Here is a 13400-nt window from a genome sequence, read left to right on the forward strand (position 1 = left end):
AAAAAAAAAAAGTAATAACATCTTGTAATTATGTAAGAAAAATATTGAACTTTTAGTAGGAACTACACTATGACTAATAACAATATATCTCGGTGAGCTAAAGGCCTGTTTTTTTATTATAATCATTTAACCAATGGATAATTTCAGGTGTAGAAAAGGCAACATAATTTATACAGAAATTACACACATTTTGGTAGCAGAATAGGAAATGCTGCCCAGGTGACCTTCTTTAAGAATGAGATTTACACATTCACAAGCTGTTAATAACTTGCATAGTTGTTGAGGGTGTTTAATTCATTGATTTTAATAAAGTATGACAATAGCTGATAAACATTTCACCAGAATGTCACTGCTATCACTTTCCCTCTGGCATCTCAGCTTTCCAATATTCAGGAAACAGTTTCAGAATTCCCATTTGAGTTTTTCAATAATGAATCTCAGATCTCTAGTCAGTCTAGGATATTCTATTACCATTCTTTTTCAGAAAAATCATCATTCACACACCCCGCACCTACTGACTAACTAGACGGCAAACACATCTGTCATTGGAGTTACTGCCTCCCACACAACTGCCACTTGTAGGAAAGGGGGATCCAATGCTTCTTACCTAATCTCCAGTCATTCCCATCTCTGATTTCTGACATGGCACACATTTGTTGGATGACACCCTCCAGCACTCTTTGACCCAGAATTTTGCCCTTACAAGCATGAGACACCAAAACCTTTGGCCTGTTTCCATGATTACAGAACAGTCTCTACCATGTTGCTGATTTTTCGTACTCAAAGTTGTATTTTATAATAATATTTTGTCTAAAGTTATTTTATATAAAAGGTTGAGCTTGGGGGAAAGCTTAAACCATACCCCTCCAGGAATTACTGAGTTTGTTGACTGAAAAAAACCACCAAATTCTCAAACTTTTTAGAAACATTTTAAACAAGTACAACTAATTAGAGCCTGATCAAAGCCCAGTGAAGCCCTCTGGAGCAGCTGCATTCCCTATATTCATGAAAATCAGGCCGTTTAGATAGTTATTTAAATAAGGAGTATTGGAACTAAGCCAAAGCCCTTTGAAATCAGTGGGACTTTTTAATGACTTCCATGCATTTTGTACATTAGCTTTAGAAAATGACCTTTTTTATTTAATTCATCATTGCTGCTGACTGGTGCAATATGGATTGAGAGGTTCTTCACTTGTAAAATCTACATAGGGTGTATAAATTCACGCTTTCACCAATAAAGGTTGAAAGAGGCCTCTTGAGATCATCTAGTCCAACCCCCTAGCTCAAGCAGGGCCAGCAAGAGCAGGTTGCCTGAGAACATGTACAGTTGGATTTTGAGTATCTCAAAGGATGGAGACTCCACAACCCCTCTGGGCAACCTGTGCCAGCGTGACTACCGTCACAGTAAAAAAATCCAAACATTTACTGCTTTCCCCTTGTCCATCAAGTTACTTATCTCATTGTAGAAGACAACACTGTTGCTCAAGCATGACTTCGCCTTTGTAAATACATGCTGACAACTCCCAATCACCACCTTGTCCTTCATGTGTTTGGACACGTGAAGTTCCCCAGATTTCCTTCCTGCCTTTCTTAAACATAGGAGTGATATTTGCTCTTTCAGTCTTCATGAACCTCTCCCAATCATAATGACCATTCAATATAGTCAAAGATCATCAAGAGCAGCCTTGCAGTGACATCAGCCAGCTCCCTCAGCACTCATGGATGCAACAGGTCAGGCCTTATGGGTGCATGTCCAGGCTCCCTAGTCTGATCCTCCTTCACTGAGGGTAAGTCCTCCTTTTTCCAGACTTTCCCTCCGGTCTTAGGGGCCTGGAATTCCCAAAGGTTAATTTTACTCGTCAAGTCTGAGGCAAAGACGACAATGAGTACCTCAGCCTTTTCCATGTCATTTTATCACCAGTTCCTCTGCCCCATTCAGCAGTGGCTCCATGTTTTCCCAAGTCTTCCTTTTGCTGTTTACATACTTTAGAAGTCTTTCTTGCTGCCTTTCTATCCCTTGCTAGATTCAACCGCAGACTGGCTTTGGCTTTCCTAATCCTATCCCTGCATGATCAAGAGAGCAACTCAATACTTCTCCTGGGTCACCTGCCCCTGTTTCCACCTCTTGTACACTTCCTTTTTGTTTCCAAGTTCAGTTAGGAACTCCTCGCTCATCCATGCATGTCTCCTCTTGCCAATTGCTCAATTTACTTTTCAGGATGGTCAGAAACCTCCTGGATTGCTTGTGCCCTGCTGTATTACCCTTCCACCAGATATCAGGGCAGGTCCCCCATGAGGACAAGGGCCTATGAATGTGAGGCTTCTTTCAGTTGTTTGAAGGCCTCATCTACTACTACTTCCTAATCAGAAGGTCCGTAGCAGATACCTACTACAACAGCATCCGTGTTGGGCTGCCTGCTAATCTTGACCCATAAAACTCTTGACCAACTCCTGGCCTGTTCCAAGGCAAAAGTTGTCAAAAATCAATTTACAATCCCCTATAAGTAAGAAAAGATCCTATTTTTGTAGCCATTTCTACTTTAAACAAACACACACAAACCAAACACCCCAAAACACACACAACTCCACAACTGAGTGTACTCTTCCAAATTACAAAGGTACACCGTGCAAGTTCGCTGTAACAGGTCAACCTTCAGTTTTAGAATCTCCTGCCTGGTAACACTCAAGTGTGTGACCAAACACTCAAAGACTGCTTAACTCAAAGTTAAGGTTTTCTATCTGGCCTCCAAGGACCAGGAGCTTAACAGTGATGCTGGAGGTCAAACTAAACCCCACCAAAATGTTTCACATTAGAAGTGGAAGTGATTCTGAGAGAGGTACAGACCAGGAGCATGATAAATTGGGAAGGAGCTCTGGATGCAAACAGTCTGTGCTGAGCTGTGCAAGTACAAGCGTTGGCAGAGCTGCTGCTTTCACAGCCAGTCCAACATGTCCTGATGCACTGCCGCTGTTATACGTGGCACTGCGCCAGAAGATCCTGCACATGCAGCGAGCCACACATCCTCTGAAGCCAACAGCACTGCGACAACACTCCTTATAGCTCCAGCCCTGCTACCTATTATCCAGAAGTTGTAACCAAGGTCTGCAGAGAGTCCAGACTACCAAGCCAGTCCATAGTGACAAGGCAGCTCCAAGTTCCAGCTAAAAAGTCAAGTCCAGGGGTCAGGATCTGGCCCTGAATCAACAGGGCACCTGGTCAGGCAGGACCAAGGGCAAGAGCAGGCTAAGGAAGTACTCCCAAGCAAAGGGAGCTGAAGCCTGCAGTCAGAGCTATCTGGATTGGAGCAGGGTTTCCTCCAAGAGCTTGCCCCAGGGCTGGAGAGCTGTGCCCCCACAGCCAACCCACTTGGAAAGGGGAGGAATCTCAGGGCCAACACACCCTCAGAAGGGAGGCAATCCAGAGACATCTGGATCGAGGGCAGCCTTCCTATTTGTGAGGCAGCATTTAGTTGCCACAAGGGAAGATTGCTCTTTTCTTTTAATTTTGACATGGTGACATCCATCTCAGGTCTTGTTTCTACACTTTTCAGCCTCTCCCTTACTTCACAGGGCTATTTTCTGATGCTCTAATCATGCTGTAATTCTCATGACTAACACATAATTCTTGATGCAATCCAGGTCCTACCTCTGCTTGTCTGGAGTTCAATCTTGACTGTCTAGCAATTGCTGGAAATGAAACTCAAACAGAAACTAAGCAATGCTTGGCTGAGCATAGAATTTATTATTCAGCTCCCTGCCACTATTACATATGGCTCAATTATCATCTCCTGCCTCTCAGAAATCTGGATATGCACAATGATAGATATTACAGGGACCTCACAAGAAGCAGAGTCATACTGTGTCTGAATCCAATGCTCTTCCTTTGGTTTCTTGTTTCACTCCTGTATGACAGTTTACTATTTTTTATGAATCTGAATTATTTCAAGTCCCAGCTGGCTGATTTCCCCAAATACTGTTGCCTTGGTTAAAGACCCACCATAGTACCACTCTACAGATAATTTGAATCTAAAGGCTTCTACTGCATATTAGTCTGACACCTGAGTTTGTCCACTTGAGCAGCATTTTTAAAAGACTTAACAGATGTTGTACTGTATCCTTATCAGGAGGTTTGATAAGAAGGAGTTCCACTGCTTTCTCCAGCCAGAAGGAAGTGTGATTTGTGCCGTCCAGCATTTACACAATGACCTTTTAGCAGATGGAAAAGAAAGGGCAAGTAGAGGACTGCATCACAACTGTATGTTTTTTATAAGGTTATATATAAAGGTATTATATAAAATCTGACTATCCATTTACAGATTATATACAATATGAAATATCAATACATATATAAAAATTGTATTGATTCCTCCCTCTCCAGTCCTCTTGTTTATTTAAAGATTTCACAGGGACATCTGTATTTTTGGCAAGTGCTTTAAGGCATTTCTTATAAATATGCTCCAAATATGGAAATTGATTGATTGATTGACCTCGTTGTGAGGCCAGTGTTAATAATAAAACTCATTGGCGAGTTATCAAGAGACATAAAACAATGCCATCTATGTCCTTTCTCCAAGAGGCAGAAGCACTTTTCCTGACACTCTGCGATAGTTCATGTGCAAGTCTCAAGGTCACAGCAGCTAAATCTCCATCACCCATTATTATCTATCCTCAATTTGTCTTGCCGCTTGCTGTTTAACCATCAGTGATGGGAGCTAGCGATCAGAGCGTGGAGGCTTACCAACAAAAGCATGTCTGGTGTGTACTGAGGCTACACAAAAATAACATATGCTCCACTGCTTTAGAAGTTGTGACACTGACATGAGGCTGCTCAACATCAGGCTCTGCTATTCCCAGGGCAGGTGAGAGCTTGGGTCCCATCTTCTACCAGCCTTCAAAGAAACAGGACTCCAAAGTCAGGGAATTGGTCCCTGTTCTTTGCAGGCAGGGACTGCCTGCCTTTGCCTAAAATCTTAGGCAAAGATTTTATATTATTTTTCTATTGTTCTATTTTCCAGTGTGATGGCTATCTGATATTTTAGTGGTAAGCAATGTCATGACAAGCTGGAATGGTGCCTCGGACACTTCCTCTACTGTTCACGATCCTGTCTCGTAACTGTTAGAATTTAAGACTAATGAAACCATCTGATCATTTAAACTAGCTTGTAAACTATCACAGCTCCTTGAGATTCAGACTGTTATTGTTCTGCTGAATCCACTAATCCCTACGAACAATTGGTATATATTTGTTTCCTAAAAGACAGCCTGTCTTGTTCTCATCCAGAGATGAGAATCCACTGCTGCCATTAGCAGTTTTCCCAGTGACTGATAAACACAGACCAGTAAAAACATTTCCTTAACTTTTATTCTAAATGGCCTCAGCTCTCAGTCAATGGGTCCTGTTACAGGTTTTTTCCCCCACTAAATTCAATATCTGTTTAGACTCAATACCTGCTATATTCCCCATGTATTAGGTTTCTACATCATAACCAAGGAACCTCTTGATCTTATTTTTTTGACAAGTGAAGCGTGATGAGTTCTTCAAACTCTCTTTGGACAGCATTTTCTCCAAACGCAAGAATCATTTCCTAGGCATTTTTCTGCCCATCTTTTTCCACACATTTTCTTTAAATGAGATCAACAGAACTGGACAGACTGTTTCACTGTTGTGCCCACCAGTATCATACGTCACAACTGTCCACTCTTTAACCTCCCTGGCTATAGGCTTAAGAGCCTCATTTGACTTTCTGCCACATTATCAGATTGGAGCTTGTGTTCACTTACCCCTAAATCCTTTTAAGGGTTGCTACTTTTCACAATATTATTATTCATTCTACAAGGCTCGTCTGCATTTTCCCGTGTTCATTACTTTGCAAACGGCTGTAAAACATACTTTGTTTGACTGGGACACACTAAGAAAGAAATTCACCCTGCTCAGTGTAGCTGACAAATCCTCAGCATAATTTACCAGTCCTAGTCAGGAAAAAAGTGTTGAACTGGAATTTCCCTTGGAGTTTCCCTAACCCAAATGTTTTGGGAAAACAGTTTGATTTCAACAAAGTCGCAATAGAAACCAGGCACAACATTATAGAACTGGGAACCACAGCGCTTCCAGGGGTCTTCACCCCTGTCTTCCTGGATGGGAAATATAAAAAGTTATGAATTTTAATTTCAAATCGGAGTGTTCCAACTCCGCCAACCTCCAACAAAAACTGAGTTTGAAGTCCAAGTCCTCTGTGAAAGAGGATCACCTTTCTCCAGAGCTCCATCGCTTGCCCCTCTACCGATCTTTGTGTCATCTACAGCTTGTCACTAGCAAACTGGAAAAACCATTATTTATATGGAGACTAACATAAGGAACATCTCCAATGTGTTTTTAATCTGATTTCAATGTAGTTTAGCAGCCGGAGACAAGGAGCTGAGCCAATTCAAGAAGCTCAGCCAACTCTGTGGACCATCAGCAAGTGATGATTCTTGTTTCCAGAGTGGGAAATCCTACACTATTTGTTTCTGTTTACCCTTCTGGTTGTGTCTCCTCATTAATATTCCTAAAAGTGATGCCAGTTAGCTTGCCTTATATTATATTTCAGTATACTCAGTCTGATAATGCTTAGGGTTATATTCTCCACCAATATAAATTAGTATATTGTTCAGTGATGCTTTGTGTTAACTTTACCAGCATCTTGAGATTCAGGGAAGAAAACAGAACTGACAGCAGCTAACTTTTTCTTTTCAAATAGAACACTGCTCAGAGTGATTCCAAGTTCTCCTAGTTTGAACATAGACGCTAAACAGGCATGTATTTTGACACACATAACCATACCATGTAGAGGACGAAATAAGGGTTGGACAAGGCCATGAATAACTAGTCCCTCATCACTGCTTCCAGTGGAAGTGTATTCTGAGGGGCAGAAAAACTGATTTTGTAATTTGGTTTTAGTAGGTATTTTGGAAGTCTTTTTCCCCTCCCTTTCTCCATTCCCTCTTTCCTTAGCATGTTTCCTCTCTTTTACCACTTGATCAGCAACAGCAGCTCACCCTGGAGCAGAAAACTTAATCTGCTAAGGAGTACAGATGAGAAAGCCTCCTCTATTCCCTTTAGACAGACTAACATGAGCAGGACTCGTTAGATGGTAGTTGTTCAGGATATGAGAACCCAAACAGACACCCCATGGACTTAGTTGTCGCAGGCAGTAAGGCTGCCAATTTGCAAAATAATCCTCCTTTGTCAGAGACCTCCTACATATGCTTATGTCACTGCTCGCTCTCAGCCAGGGAAGGGTACCAGGATTCCCAGGGTTATCTGTTTCAATTATTGGCTTTTGGAGCTTCTGGTGGCCTTTCATTACACGTTTATCTATGTGTGCACAATGGGGCCTCCAGCACATTCGTGGATCCCATGCACCCTCTGGTCCCCATTGCACAGAGGTAGCATTACAAGGGTAATCCAAAACCAGCCAAAGTCAAAGAGAACCTAAAGTGTCCTTCCAATTGGGCCCGAACAAAGAAGATTAAAGAAACAAATATCCAAGAATTACAAAAAGAACATGTTACCATTTCTGATCGCTGTGGATTTGACAAGAAAAATATGTAGAAAGTCTGTATTTGTGCACACAGCTTAACCTACTGTTTGAACTCCGGAGAGTCTTTAACACAGCCCAAGTCACAGGTAAGCCTCTGCTCTGCTTTAAACTGGAGTTACACACCTCAGCCCTGCCCCTCCAGAAACACCAAACCCGTGCTCAAGCCCAGGATCCATGAGGAGCAGCCAGGACTCAAATCCTGATCAAATGCTTCTTTGTATGTGTTATTTGTTCACGTAAAACTTTGTCTCGGATGCCAAACGTAACGTATAAGCAAACTGCACCCCTCTGCTCCCCTAAACGCCTTAGCCGGCATTTTAAGCAGTGTTGCTCCTGGAGGCTGCCCCAAGCTCTGCATGCAGTGGTTGCCACAGCCCCCTGGGATGGCTTGTGCACCCCCTTCACAGAGGAGGGAAGAGCCCCAGAAACGTGTGCAGAAGGTGGGAATGTGGCAGAAGGGAGACAAATATTTGTAAGCAGTTTCATTCATCACCCAGGAGATATGAAACAGCAGGAGCAATGCAACAGCAGGAGCTATGCCAGTTCCCTCTTCACAAGTGCTTGCAAATAACACTTGTCTCACCCCTTGCCACCTCCCAGACCAAAGCCAGAAAGTAAGAGCACTAGTCCATCACACTCCTTCACGTCAGTTGAATCCACGTTCTGCATTAATGCTGCCACCTCTCATATATTCCAAGACTTTGTTATTTTAAAATACTTAAACTTTAATCTCTTCTATTTCCCTTTAAAGACCAACAGGAGGACTTGTCAGCAACTTACCATGGGAGAAAGAATTAGATTGTTAACACCGATAACACTTGCTGCGAGGCTACATTTAACGTGAATGAGATACGAGCTCTGAATGCAAATATGTGGCTCCGGCTTATGTGTCAGAGAGCTCAAGACCAGCCGCTCCAGGCATGACTGTGCAGAACGATGTCTGTATTGCCCCAGGTACCTGAGGCTTGCTTCACAGAGCCAAAAAAACGGTGTTAGGTCCTAAAGGGATCAATAGACTCAATAGCTCTAACCCAACAGTTGCAAATGTTGGAAGGGTTACAAGGGTTGGGAACGTGAACAGCAGCCAAACTACCATTCTCCCTGAAAAGTCTCTCCTATTGCTGTTGTCAGAAACTAAACGCTGGGCTGGATGGTCCCCACAGGGGACAGCTCCTGTGTTCACCTGCAGCCAGACAGATCAGCTAGAGAAATGGAGCCAACTTCCACCCACATACAGTGCTCTCGGTCTGGCCTCCTCTGCTATCCCGCTCTAACAAATGTGTTCTCGGGCACGAGCAAAAGCTCCAAGCTTGCACAACAGTATAGACCATACAGCACCATGGGACTGTCCACCTTAGGGTACTTAAAGGAGGCATCCTCTGAGGTGCGGCAGCGTGGGATTTCACCCAGAGAACAGCCTGGAGCAAAAGGTAACCGTATCTCAAGCACTTCACAAGCAAACATTGGGAAGCTGGTCCTGGACCCTAGAAGGCCAGCCTGACATAACGACACCTCCATGACAGTGCTTCCACCCAGCACAGCTCTGACGTGCTCAGAGCAGTCAGCCAGCCGCGCCGTGCAGAGAGACCCCGCTGTCCATGCTGGGCTGGCCAGACCACCGATGCAAAAAAGTTAGGCTGCTTTTCTACATGCGAGTTGTGAGCAAGGAGAAGGGTCCTTTTAAGGCTGGTGCAAATATTTCTGCAGGATAAAATAAAATAATAAAAAAAAAGACCTTTGTCTTAAGTCAGAAATATCCCCCAAATCTACACCCACTCTCTTTTAAAACCTGCTGCCCAGATCTGCAGTGTTATGTCTAAAATGATATTAGCCTGACTTGGGAAGGGAAAAGAAATCTCTAAAATGATTTCTACCATTATTGCTCAGGAATTCATGAAGTTGAAATAAAGGATTCTGGAGAGTTATAAACACATGCCACATACCTCCTAAGGCCTGTCAATTTAAGCCACTAGACCCTAACTTCACTTTGACCTCTGAGCCATATTTGCATTTATTGTGCAATACCTGGCAAGGCAACGCCATGTATTAGGTATCAGCTATTCAACCCCTTGGTGAAATCATCAGAGCAAATATGAAAAACAAAACGTCACCCGACCAGTATGGCAGCTGCATGGCGTGAAGAAAACTCTGCTTGACTTAAAGAACAAGATATGGGTTAAGGTTGGGGAAAAAAAAAGGAAAGAGAAGAAGATCTACAACACTTAAGGAGAACAGCCCGGGGAATGGGAGCACTTTGCTGCGAATTCTTGCAAATGAGCTGCAATGTAGTCATGGCATAAACATTAGAAAAGCTTTAGTTCAAGAATATTTTTGGATATTTACTCTCCGTCAATGTTTTAAAGACAGTATTTGCAAAAGCACTGAAGTTCCCCTTCCCCTCTGCTGCTGAAATTCAGAGGAGATTTCTACTGTTGACATTAGCAGGAACCACATTAGGCCAAAGCAGATTACTTTCAAAAGTCTCTCTGAAATATAGTCAACACAGCCAAATAGTACAATTCCTACAGGCCTACTTATATTTACTAGGTAGTCAAACTAAATTTGCTATATGATCCATGAAATCATAAAAAGCAAAAAAACTATATAAAACCAAAATAAGCCTGAGCTCTTAAGTTCAACGCACAATTTTACACCGTTATTTTTAATTTGCTGGGGATCTATCCTTTCCCCTTGCTTGCTGTAACATGAAGGAAAAGGATGGGATTTTTTTGTGTTCATTTGTTTTGAGAGGAAAGTTGCCCAAGAAGTCCATACAAGAGGACTTGCTTCAGAGGCGTAGCTGCCCCCAAGACAACACCTCCCAGTGAAATCTGTTATCCTGTAAGAAATTTCCCAGGAGAAGAGGACAGTCTTCAACTCACTGTAGGATGGGTGCTTTCACAGATACGTTCATAAACGCACAGAAATCTGTAAGATTACAGCCCCTGAATTCACAATATTTTCCATTTCTTTTCTTATGCATACTACAAACTGTTTTAAACTATTTTCAAAAAAGGCAGTGCAGCTGGGAAGGTGGCAGAGAGTGAGATAAAGGAGGCGAGCTCTCTCTTATCACCACCACCTTGAGGAGGAGGGCTGTGGGTTTTCTTCACCACTGTACCCTGCCACCCACGCGCCTGGGTGAGCCATGCTGGCAGCACAGCCGTGGGGACCTCGGGTGAATTAGGCAACAGGGCTGGCGGCTGGCTACAGCAGGGCTAGGAAAACACTCTGCCACAAGGAGCCTCCAGGTCTTGGTGGCTGAGCCACCACCGCTCCCAACAGTGCTGCCCCTAGAGAAGTCCCAGGCATTTTACAAGGACACCGACTGCCCTCCCAAGGCCGTCGGTCCAGAAACGGAGCCGTGGCTCCATAACCGCTCTCCTGCCTGGCTGGACAGGGTTGGCTGCACCTCCTGGATGAGTGGCTCAGAGCCTCCCTTTGAGGCTGCCTGCTGCAGCTACAACCCCAGCAGTGTGGAATTTTGTTAAGCATTTCCTTCAGCCTCTGAATATCTACTTTATTTTGCCCCTGAGATGAAAGAACAGGCTTGAAGAGAGAGCCTGGGAGAGGAGGAGTATGGGGAACACATCAGTGACTTCAGCAGTCTTTTAAGCTCAAGATGGCCTGCTTGATGCAAAGCCCCAGCTAATGACTGAAGACATAAGCTACACTCCTAGATGGAGTGGGTGGTCAACCCTGGCAACATCTGCGTACTTCTCTTTATGTCCTTTTTATTAAAGTATTTACATTTTCAGCTTAAGAAGAAGAATCTCTTAACAGACGTGCCATTTGTGAGACACATCAGTAAGTTACGCAGCTTTCAAGCCTTAATTGCAGCATCAAAGATGGCAGAGTGGCCACAACCACTACAAACACAGCATATCTCACTTACCACGCCTGCAATCACAAGCTAGAGAGCCTGCAGAGTGGGAAGCTGGTCATTTGTATTTGTGAAACTCTTCCAGGATGCCTAACAGTAGCGCTAATTTTGTCTCATAACTTTTCCCGCAGTAACGTATCCCTGTTGGACTCCTCCCTTAATCCATCCACAGGTGCTAGAACATCCCAGGAGGATTTATGGCTAGAGGACTCCCATGAAGTCAGGGACAATCTGGAGCCAGCCTTGAACACGGAATGACAAACTGGGACCAACATAAGAGACCAGAGGTCACCACACCAGTTACCACACCACCACCCTTCTCATGGTGGCTTTGTCAGACATCACGTATTCACCTACACCATTCCCAACAGGATGGGTGTGAGTCATGGAGCAGCTCTTGGCACAGCCACACAAAAGACAATAATGAAAGGATCGAGTGTAATTTTGATGACAAAAGAGGTATTTTGGTTTCAATATTTTTCCAGTGTTCTTTGGGGTTATTTCATTTCTAACAGCAACAGATCCCAGGTACGTTTCCCAGCATAAACATCTACCTAACAAAGCATTAATTTTTGCAAGGACCTCTCAGGAACGACATTCACTAAATCCTGCAAACCCTTACCCCGTCAGAGGACTAACGTGATTTTTCACCCCCTGTTTCTCCCTCCACGTGGCTGTCCTCTCACCTTTTCATCCTGGTTTACTTGTGTTTTGCATCAACAAAGTTTTATTTATACTGGATACAAGAATTCATAAAAATGCCTTTGTGACAAGTGAAAAGTGAGCAGGAAATTGCCCTGTGCTGTGCCATAGCTCAATGGTATCAAAGCTGAGCTCGGAAACCAGAACAAACACACAAGTCCTGGACACGTTGCCAGACCTCTTGTGGGGATTATGGGCTTAAAAACCCATCTCCACTCCACTTCATCTGGGAAACCCAGCATTAAGGGCCGGGGACTCCTCTGGACCCCAAAGGCTGGTTGCCTTCAGTTCATCACCACAAAACAAACCCAGCCACTCGTCACAAGAGATGAATCTCACACTGCCCCAAGAAAATCCATCTCATGGATGTGCAACACCTGGAGCAGCTAAGCCACCAAAGGAGCCTCTTCTCTCTCACGCAAAACCCCAGCAGGGCTGCCAGCCTGCGTACAAGCCCAACCGGGCAGCAGCTCACCCAGGAGACCAGGGTCCTGCCTCTCCTGCACATGTGGACACCTACCTGGCCATAGTGTGGCTGCCTGCAGCTCAGCCCTTGTCTCCAGGAGGTTCACAAGATGCATGCCGGATACTCAGAGCGCTGAAATCTGCTCTCTGCAAGGGAGGGATGTGTCTCAGCCTTGGAAAGACCTGTCGCATGTGACTGATCCCATGGGAAGAGGAAAGGCCAAACGCTTCTGTGGTCCTCAGCGATCCTTGTTACATGTCACGGGGCATCAATTGTTCTTCAGCATCCGCTAATGCGTTAGGCAGCTCCTGAAGTAGAAAAACCATGTTTACTTCCTGCTCCAAATTTTTTATACAGTAGAAAAGAAAAAAAAAAAAGTTGTGAGGTAGAAGAACTAGAGGGAAATGGGTTATGACAATGACAGAATATGGGTATTTAGCCATATGCTTGGTATTGTTCAACAAAATCTATTGTGCCATTTGTGTGTGCACATGCTACGTATGAACAACGACAGTTAACTAGAAGTATGTAGGAAAAGAAAGCACATGAAAATCATAATTGCGAAGCAAGAAACACGCCATCACCAAACATGATTATCCAGCCAACCAGCATCAGGGTCCAGAGTAAAACAGGAATTCATGTCACCCTGAAGTGCATACCCCCTCCCACCCTCACTGTCCACGGCTACTCTCTGGAAGCTTTTTCTTTGTGCCTGATTGATATCGCAGAGGCATAGAAAGAAAGCTTTTTGAAAAAATATATTCAAACT

General features: G+C 43.8%; 1 protein-coding gene across 1 annotated transcript in view; it reads right to left on the reverse strand.

Annotated features, from left to right (window-relative positions):
• Nucleotides 1–13400, reverse strand: part of DUSP10 (dual specificity phosphatase 10) — a 76291-nt gene that overhangs the window by 61217 nt on the left and 1674 nt on the right. Inside the window, exon 3 of the mRNA XM_075749321.1 lies at nt 12686–12939. The gene's annotated coding sequence lies outside the window, so the exon portion shown is untranslated. The remainder of the gene's footprint in view (nt 1–12685; nt 12940–13400) is intronic.

Source organism: Balearica regulorum, chromosome 3 (genome assembly GCF_011004875.1).
Source record: "Balearica regulorum gibbericeps isolate bBalReg1 chromosome 3, bBalReg1.pri, whole genome shotgun sequence".
Classification (NCBI taxonomy): Eukaryota; Metazoa; Chordata; class Aves; order Gruiformes; family Gruidae; genus Balearica; species Balearica regulorum.